The sequence below is a fragment of the Engraulis encrasicolus genome, chromosome 2, assembly GCF_034702125.1.
Source record: "Engraulis encrasicolus isolate BLACKSEA-1 chromosome 2, IST_EnEncr_1.0, whole genome shotgun sequence".
NCBI classification, from domain to species: domain Eukaryota; kingdom Metazoa; phylum Chordata; class Actinopteri; order Clupeiformes; family Engraulidae; genus Engraulis; species Engraulis encrasicolus.
In genome coordinates this window covers 57,413,644-57,421,356 of record NC_085858.1, presented here as the reverse complement: position 1 = coordinate 57,421,356, position 7,713 = coordinate 57,413,644, and the positions used below count along the sequence as shown (strand labels likewise).

At 43.3% G+C, this 7,713-nt stretch overlaps 1 long non-coding RNA gene across 1 annotated transcript in view; it reads left to right on the top strand.

Annotated features, from left to right (window-relative positions):
• Positions 1-6,537, top strand: part of LOC134443082 (uncharacterized) — a 13,325-nt gene extending 6,788 nt beyond the window's left edge. The window contains exon 3 of the long non-coding RNA XR_010033568.1: positions 3,452-6,537. This is a non-coding gene — a long non-coding RNA (uncharacterized LOC134443082). The remainder of the gene's footprint in view (positions 1-3,451) is intronic.
• The last annotated feature ends 1,176 nt before the right edge of the window (positions 6,538-7,713 follow it).

Here is a 7,713-nt window from a genome sequence, read left to right as displayed (position 1 = left end):
AACCAGCTGATAGCTAAGCTAAGCTAGATTTCGGGCCACCAGACGTTGCTTGTATTGAAAACAAGCAGAAAAAAATTACTCGACATGTTTTTAGAAAAGTGGGTCGACATAAAACTTTGTGGCCAACGCCTTCTTTCGACGTGACGAAACACAGAACGGCTTTCGTGATTCGCTCGTTTCTCTGCATTATTTATGTCAATTGGGAAACACCGGGAAACACAGGCAGGCGAGGTGACGCACCGCTATGAGAGCCTTGCAAGTGAGTTTAACTTGGGCTGACCGTCCGATCTTCAAAAGGAGTGAATAAATTTGTGTTTAATCGGAAGTTGGCCTTTAACATTCTAATTTTGTGGGACTTTTGGCCTTTACTTGCGCCCCCAAGTCATTTGGCGCCCTAAACGACCGCCTTGGCTGCCTATGCTTTGCGTCGCCCCTGTGTGTGTGTGTGTGTGGTGTGTGTGTGTGTGTGTGTGTGTGTGTGTGTGTGTGTGTGTGTGTGTGTGTGTGAGTGAGCGTTTGCATGAGTGTGTGTGTATGTGTGTGTGTGTGTGTGTGTGTGTGTGTGTGTGTGTGTGTGTGTGTGTGTGTGTGTGAGTGAGTGAGCGTTTGCATGAGTGTGTGTGTGTGTGTGTGTGTGTGTGTGTGTGTGTTTGACGTCCTTTGCAATGTGGAAGTGTGCCACATTACACAGACATGCTGTCACTCAGGCCATGACGAGGAGACCCATCTGCCGTCTCACATTTGATGTAGCCTACTGCTGGTGTGTGTGTGCGTGCGTGTGTGGGTGCATGCGTACAGCTTTTTTTTCTCCACATTTGCCACAGATGAGATAGGATGAAGCACAGTTCATCATTACATATTTACTATTTTGGGTTAGAGTTATCAGTGGTTCTTAACCTTTTTTTCATAACGCACCCCCTTTCTTGTGCCGAAGACAAGCCTTGCACTCCCAACACACGTTTATACTAGAGATGCACCGGATCCTAATTTTTAGGATCCTGCCGGATACCGGATCCACTGCTTAAGATCCTGCCGGATCCGGAACCGGATACCGGATCCTACAAAAGGGTTGAAACACATAGTCTACTCGCACACGTGGGCCCTTTTTTATTACGTTGGCTCAAACTATTTTTTAGACTCATTGGCTTGCTGCCAAACTGCCTGCAACGACCGCTTTCAAGGGGCTTTCACTCCATGCAGTGTTTGGGGTTGTGAAAGACTGACTGAAAAGCCTAGGCTACGTAAAAACTAGAGATGCACCAGATCCTGATTTTTAGGTAACTGCCGGATACCGGATCCACTGCTTAAGATCCTGCCGGATCCGGATCCTGTGAAATACCCTATTATCCTGCTGGATCCGAATCCTGTGCATCTCTAGTTTATACGCACTAAAAAAAAATATTAATTACAATGATTCTTGCTTGAGACATTTGTCAATACCATGATGACTGTAAATGGGGACCATAACATAAACAAAATTCCGTGCAAATCCACGGAGTCTCTGGCGCGCCCCCAGGGGGTGCCCACACCCCAGGTTGAGAACCACTGTTGTACATGAACCACATTTCTTCAGTACATACTATTTATATTATTTCGGAATATTGTAGTTAAGCTAAGCTAACTTAGCATATTAAGTCACACGAGAGAGGGTGCTGTCCTTAACCCTAACCCTACGTTAACTAGTGTATTAAGTCACCCGATTGACGGTGCTGACTATCCATAGATATGGATCACTCATTAGATGATAAAGGTGCACTGTGTAATATTTTCAGGAGCTTATTTCCATAATTGATTTTTTTTATGAATACTTACCACTATCATCACATTCTACAGTAAGTATTCATCATGACTGGCAAAGTTGCACTTTTCTTACATGAAAAGGGGAATCTTCTCCATAGTCTGCCATTTTGAATTTCCAGAAATAGACGTTTTTAGCTGCAAACCTTACTGTACTTTGGTCATACTAGTCAATACTTATGGCTTCATAAATATTCATTCATATTCATGAATATTCATGAAAAGATTAAATGTGGCAGTAGACAGCACAATTTCAATGAGAGGGATAGTTGCAATACCTGCTCTGGTCACAATCTTACACAGTGCATCTTTAACCCTTTGTGGGTCTTCCACAGTGACCGTTGAAGGCTTCCATACCCCGATGATGCACCATTCCACCTGTGGAACCCTCTAATAGTCATTGAAAGGTTAACTACCATAGTACTACACTACTATGACATAACACACGGGCCTTTAGTAATGCACTACGACTTGGTCATTGCCATTGTGGTAACAGCAAATGTATTCTGTTGTGGTTTAACGGGTTAAAGATACTTAAGTTTGCCACTGTGGAGAAGCCACTAAAGCCACACTCTGGAAACTTTTAGAAAACCCCTGAGGTTCTCACAGGCAACTTTACTCTATGCATTATAATGTACTGCAGCCCCTTAATGCATGCCGCATCACCAGTAGGACGCTGTAATAGTCATTGAAAGGTTAATTACCGTAGTAGTACTCTACTATGACATAACACAGGGCCTTTAGTAATGCACTATGACTCGGCCATTGTCATTCTGGTAACAGCAAATCTATAACGCCGTGTATTAACGGGTTAAAACCCCACTTTGCATTTGCGCCTGTTGTTCTGTTTATTTCCTGTAAATGATGGACTAGTTATCAGTAAAACATTTGCAAGGACACAGCACAGTGCCAGAAGTCCAAGACGTTTGTACTCCAAAGAACCAAAGAGATGAAACCAATGAATATAGAAGTGTCTACCTGACAAATATCAAACTCATCCAATAGGAACCGATTCCGGCTTGGATGTGCACCCGTAGTCAGGTTCTTACTCTTTTACAAATTCTTTGTTTATAATTAGTTAATTTACAAATGATAATTAAGTTTCAATAAAGCTTTTTAAGGGAGCGTTAGTCAAAAGTGTTACCGTGCTTTTGCCACGTTTTGGTCTGCACAGTCCAGCAGGATTTCTCTTTTTTCAGCCTCTTTAATGCCAAGCTGCTCGTACTGTAAGGCAGTAGGAGGTAACCATGACAACAGAGCTGGCAACATCCCTTATTGTCTCCGGGCAACATCCCTTATTGTCTGCTGGCATGACCTTCAAAGGACACATTAGAAACACCTGCTGTGGCGCAGCGTGCTAAGCTCCCACATTTGGGCTTACATTGCCGGTACGGTTCGAGTCCGGCCAGGGTCATTTCCCGGCCCTGCCCCATCTCTCTCTCACAATCCTTTCCTGTCTACTCTCACACTTTCCTGTAATAATAAAGGCCAAAAAGCTCCCAAAAAATACTTACAAAAAAAACACTTGTGTCCTTTGAGGGCTCTGAATGCTGAAGGCTGCTGTGTGAAGGGAGGTGCATTCATTAACATTTATCAACATCTCTCATTTCTCATTGGTTGGTTTGCTTGTTTGTTTGTTTGCTTGTTTCTATAGCAACGTTTGTGATGCTGATCGTGCTGTCGTGCATCCATTGCTGCTGCTGCGGAAAACCCAAATACCAAGCGTCCCGGATCCAGCCCGTTTGAAGCCCAAATACCAAGCGGCCCGGATCCAGCCCGTTTGAAGCCCAAATACCAAGCGTCCCGGATCCAGCCCGTTTGAAGCCATCCTCCTCCCTCCAGGCTACCATGAGCGAGGTCACGACCTCACACAGTGGAGAGACCACAAAAGGGGTCCATCTCAATATCCACACTCCTGTCCTTTCCTTTTCCTTGCGGCCTTGTGCTTCGTTGACGCCCTGCCTCCCATGGAAAAAAAGTAATACCCACTGTCAGGCTATAGGCTTAAGAACTTTTTAGACAACATCCCAATTGCAAATGAGAGAAATGACCATCGAACTGTACTTTTGCAAGACACTGAATGAAATGTCTATTATCATCGATGACCCTTTGCCTCGGATTACGAGGCCACAAGCTAAAGGAGAGGATGGGAGGACAGATATTGGGCAGGAGCCTAAATGTTGAACAGTGTTGCCAGATTGGGCGGGTGCCTGCCCAATTGGACTACTTGGGACGAGCGTCTGCGGGTAAAAAAGGGAAAAATTGGCTATTTGGCGGGTTTTTTTCAGCTGTTTTGGGCCCATAGAAGTCAATGTAATTTGATAAATTTGGGCGGAATTTAGTGCATTTTGGCGGTTTTTGAGAACCTTTTGGGCGGGATTTGATCAGACATATCTGGCAACACTAGTGTGGAACTGGACAGCTGGACTGTTGGACCGCTGCAGCCTGATCAGTATTGAGATGAAGTATACATAGAAATGACGCTAACACTTTATTTTAGGGATACATCTATTAGCACTAATACATGCAATGTTAATGGCTGCATAAGTAACTTGTAAGGCATGTGCTAAGCAAACGCTAAGGCCTACTAGGTACTTACTAAGGTTAAATTGGTAATAAATCCCTTATTGTGCATGAACAAGACATTTGCGAATACATGCCTAACAAATGTTTGATTTTGCTTTGTACATGCCTTACAAGTTACTTATACAGGCACATTGTATGTATTAGTGCTAATAGATGTATCCCTAAAATAAAGTGTTACCGAAATGACTTTGAAGAAGTGTGTATGTGTATGTGTATGTGTATGAATGTTTGAGAATATGTGTGTATTTTTACAGTATATATGAGATGAAGTACACATACATGATTTTGAAGAAGTGTGCTTGTGTGTGAACGTTTGTGAATATGTGTGTGTGTACAGAATATGAATGATTTCGATAAGTTATGTTTGTATTATCTTGATTTATGTGTTTGCAATGTGCTCTTCTGTAAGAGTCTTTCGTTATGTCTCCGTAGGCTATTGTCACAACCTTGGTCTCTTTAAGTGAACTGAACTCCGTCCTCTTTAAGTGGACCAAGAAGTGAGCTGCTCTTTCTGGTTCAGTTAGGCTTTTGTGGGGTGTCAGTCCTCTTGTGTGGGGTGTCAGTCCTCTTTTGTGGGGTGTCAGTCCTCTTTTTGTTCACAACCAGACCAACTTCTAGAGCTTTCCTTAAAGGTACACTGTGCAGGAAATAGGTCAAAATAGGTACTGCAACTATGCTGCTCATCGAAACCGGGCTGCCTATTGCCAAATTTGATAATAAGTAATAAAGAAATGTTTCCTAGTATGATCCAAGTAGAGTCATGTTTGCAGCTAAAAATGGTTATTTTTGGAAATTCAAAATGGCGGACCATGGAGAAGATCCCCCTTTTCATTTATTAAAATTGCAATTTTTCCAGTCATAATGAATACTTAGAATTTGATGGTGGTGGTAAGTATTCATGAAAAAGGTAACATTAGTGAATGGGCAACATGAATTCTGGAAATAAATAACTAAAAATCTCACACAGTGTCCCTTTAAGGGATTATACGTAGTCACAAGCGTAACTTGTCAGGACTCATAAGCGAACCACAACGTCCATTTCACCAGAGTTCTCTGTATGGACCACTTCAAAGGGGTGAGGGTACGCTTTGGAACGCAGAGTCACAGGTTTGAGTTCATGAAGGTGCTCTTTCCACGTAGCAGGATATTTTTTTAGCAGAGTATTTTTTTCTCCTGTTTAGGTGTAAACGCAACATGTGGATAAAAATAAATCCTCCATTGTAACAAATGCGTTTCAGCCCCCTAAATAGGATTTTTTTTCCTTTTCCTCCTGCTTTTTATACCTGGATTTTAAATATCTGCTACGTGGAAACGGAAGGCCAAAACCAATACAAAACCAATGCAACCAGGAGAAAAAATATCCACATTTAAAAATATCCAGCTACGTGGAAACAGCACCTAAAGTGGCTGAAAGGTACCAAGTGTGAACATGTCCTTATTCTCCAGCATCTCTCTCTCGTACAGTGAGGGGGCCACATGGAGCTAAAAAAAAAACCTAGCTCCACATCGCCCTCCGCTGGGCACAAGACAACACTGCCCTGCCACTAACCCACAGTGAACATCAGTCAAATCTGTAAAATGTAATAGCCTACATACTGGTGGTATTGATATCCAGCCTCAAAGCCCTACCGTGGCTGATATGGTGGGGCACACGTTTACCACTCGGCCGAACCGGATTCGATTCCCGGTCTGGGTCCTTTGCCAGTCCTTACCCATCTCTTTCTCCCAGCTCACTTCCTGTCTCTCCTCCACTATCCTGTCTCACAAAAACCAATAAAGGCTGAAAAGCCCCCCCAAAAATACTTAGAAAAAAAGAGAAGATATCCAGCCTCAACACTCAAGTCGACTCGTGGATTAAAAACGGATATGACGTGGAGAGCTGAAACAGAAAGTATCCCTGCTGTAGAATGGCATGCCCATAGAGGTAGAAAATAACACTAGAGAGGACCCCGCCCCCCTTTTACGGCAATCTGTAGCGGCCATTATCTGGAGGTAGATCAGAGAAATGGAAATTAACGGAGAACGAGGCTCACCTCTGTCAAAAATGGCTTAATCATGTGAAAATGTCCATCAACACACTATACAAGGACAATAGTTGAAGTGTGTTGCTAACTATGTTCATAAAATATATTATTTGATTTTTAAATGTATTTTATCGACTCATATGATTTCAGTAGATAGCCTGACATTTCAAATCTGGTCTTTGATTAAAGTGTTACTTTATATTTCCACACTTTTAGTTAATTTCTTGACAGGGGTGGGCGTGTTCTCCATTGACTTGCATTGCCTGAAAGTACCTACACTACCTACGGAAGTTGGGAAGCTCCAGCTGCCATTTCTCAGTGCTGTCGCAAATTGCTGTGTCCTCTCTAGTGTTATTTTCTACCTCTATGGGCATGCCCTACTGTGCTGTGTGTGAGAAAACTGCCTCTTGTCTTGTACTTTATTTTTGTGTAATGTGCAATTGCCATTCAAATGTATTGTTGCTTTGGAGCTGGAAATAATAATAATAAAGACTTTAATCTAATTTCTGGTGTATTGTGGGCCACAAGCATGGACTCTTTCAGTAGAGAAGAGTGAGTGTGTGTGGTGTGTGTGTGTGTGGTGTGTATGTGGGGGGTATAAATGCTTTAGCTGAGCAGTGTCTTTGTAAGATGACGATATGCAACATGCATCTGCAGATCAGCTGACATATGAAGGTTTAGCACCAGATGCTTCAGCCCCCACCTTCGTCACCATTCAGAAACATTCAGTATACAAACCACAGACACATCAGTTTTTGGTATAAATATATTAAGAATGTCAAAGATGTCAAAGATGAGGCGCACACAACGCTTTCAAGTTAAAAATGTATATTATCATAGGACCAAGCTGGCACTACAGACAGTTTCGGACCTGGGGTCCGTTTCTCGATTCTTGTCATTGCTAACCGTCTTAAGACCGTCTGAAGACGTGACATCATTCCCTTGGATTTAGTGGTGAGTGTCGCTGTCGAGAGAGAGTTGAGTCGCACTTAGGGGTCTTACACACCAAGGCGGTAAAGCGTCGCGGAACGGCCGCGTTTTTTACCGGCGTCGGTGAAAATACATTGAAACCTATCTGTCCTTACACACCAACCGGCGGTAGTCGGGCGTCAGCGGCGCGGGAGCCGGCTCCGCGCCGCGCTGCATTTGGAAAATAGAACTCGAGCGTATTTTTCACGCCGGCGACCGGCGGTGTCTCATTCAAATGAATGGCAAAGTAGCATGCTAGCTTTGGCTGTGGCTAGGGTTTTGAATAGGACTGGCCGCGCACGCCGACGCTGTCAGTGTGAAAGGCAGAGAAAAACAC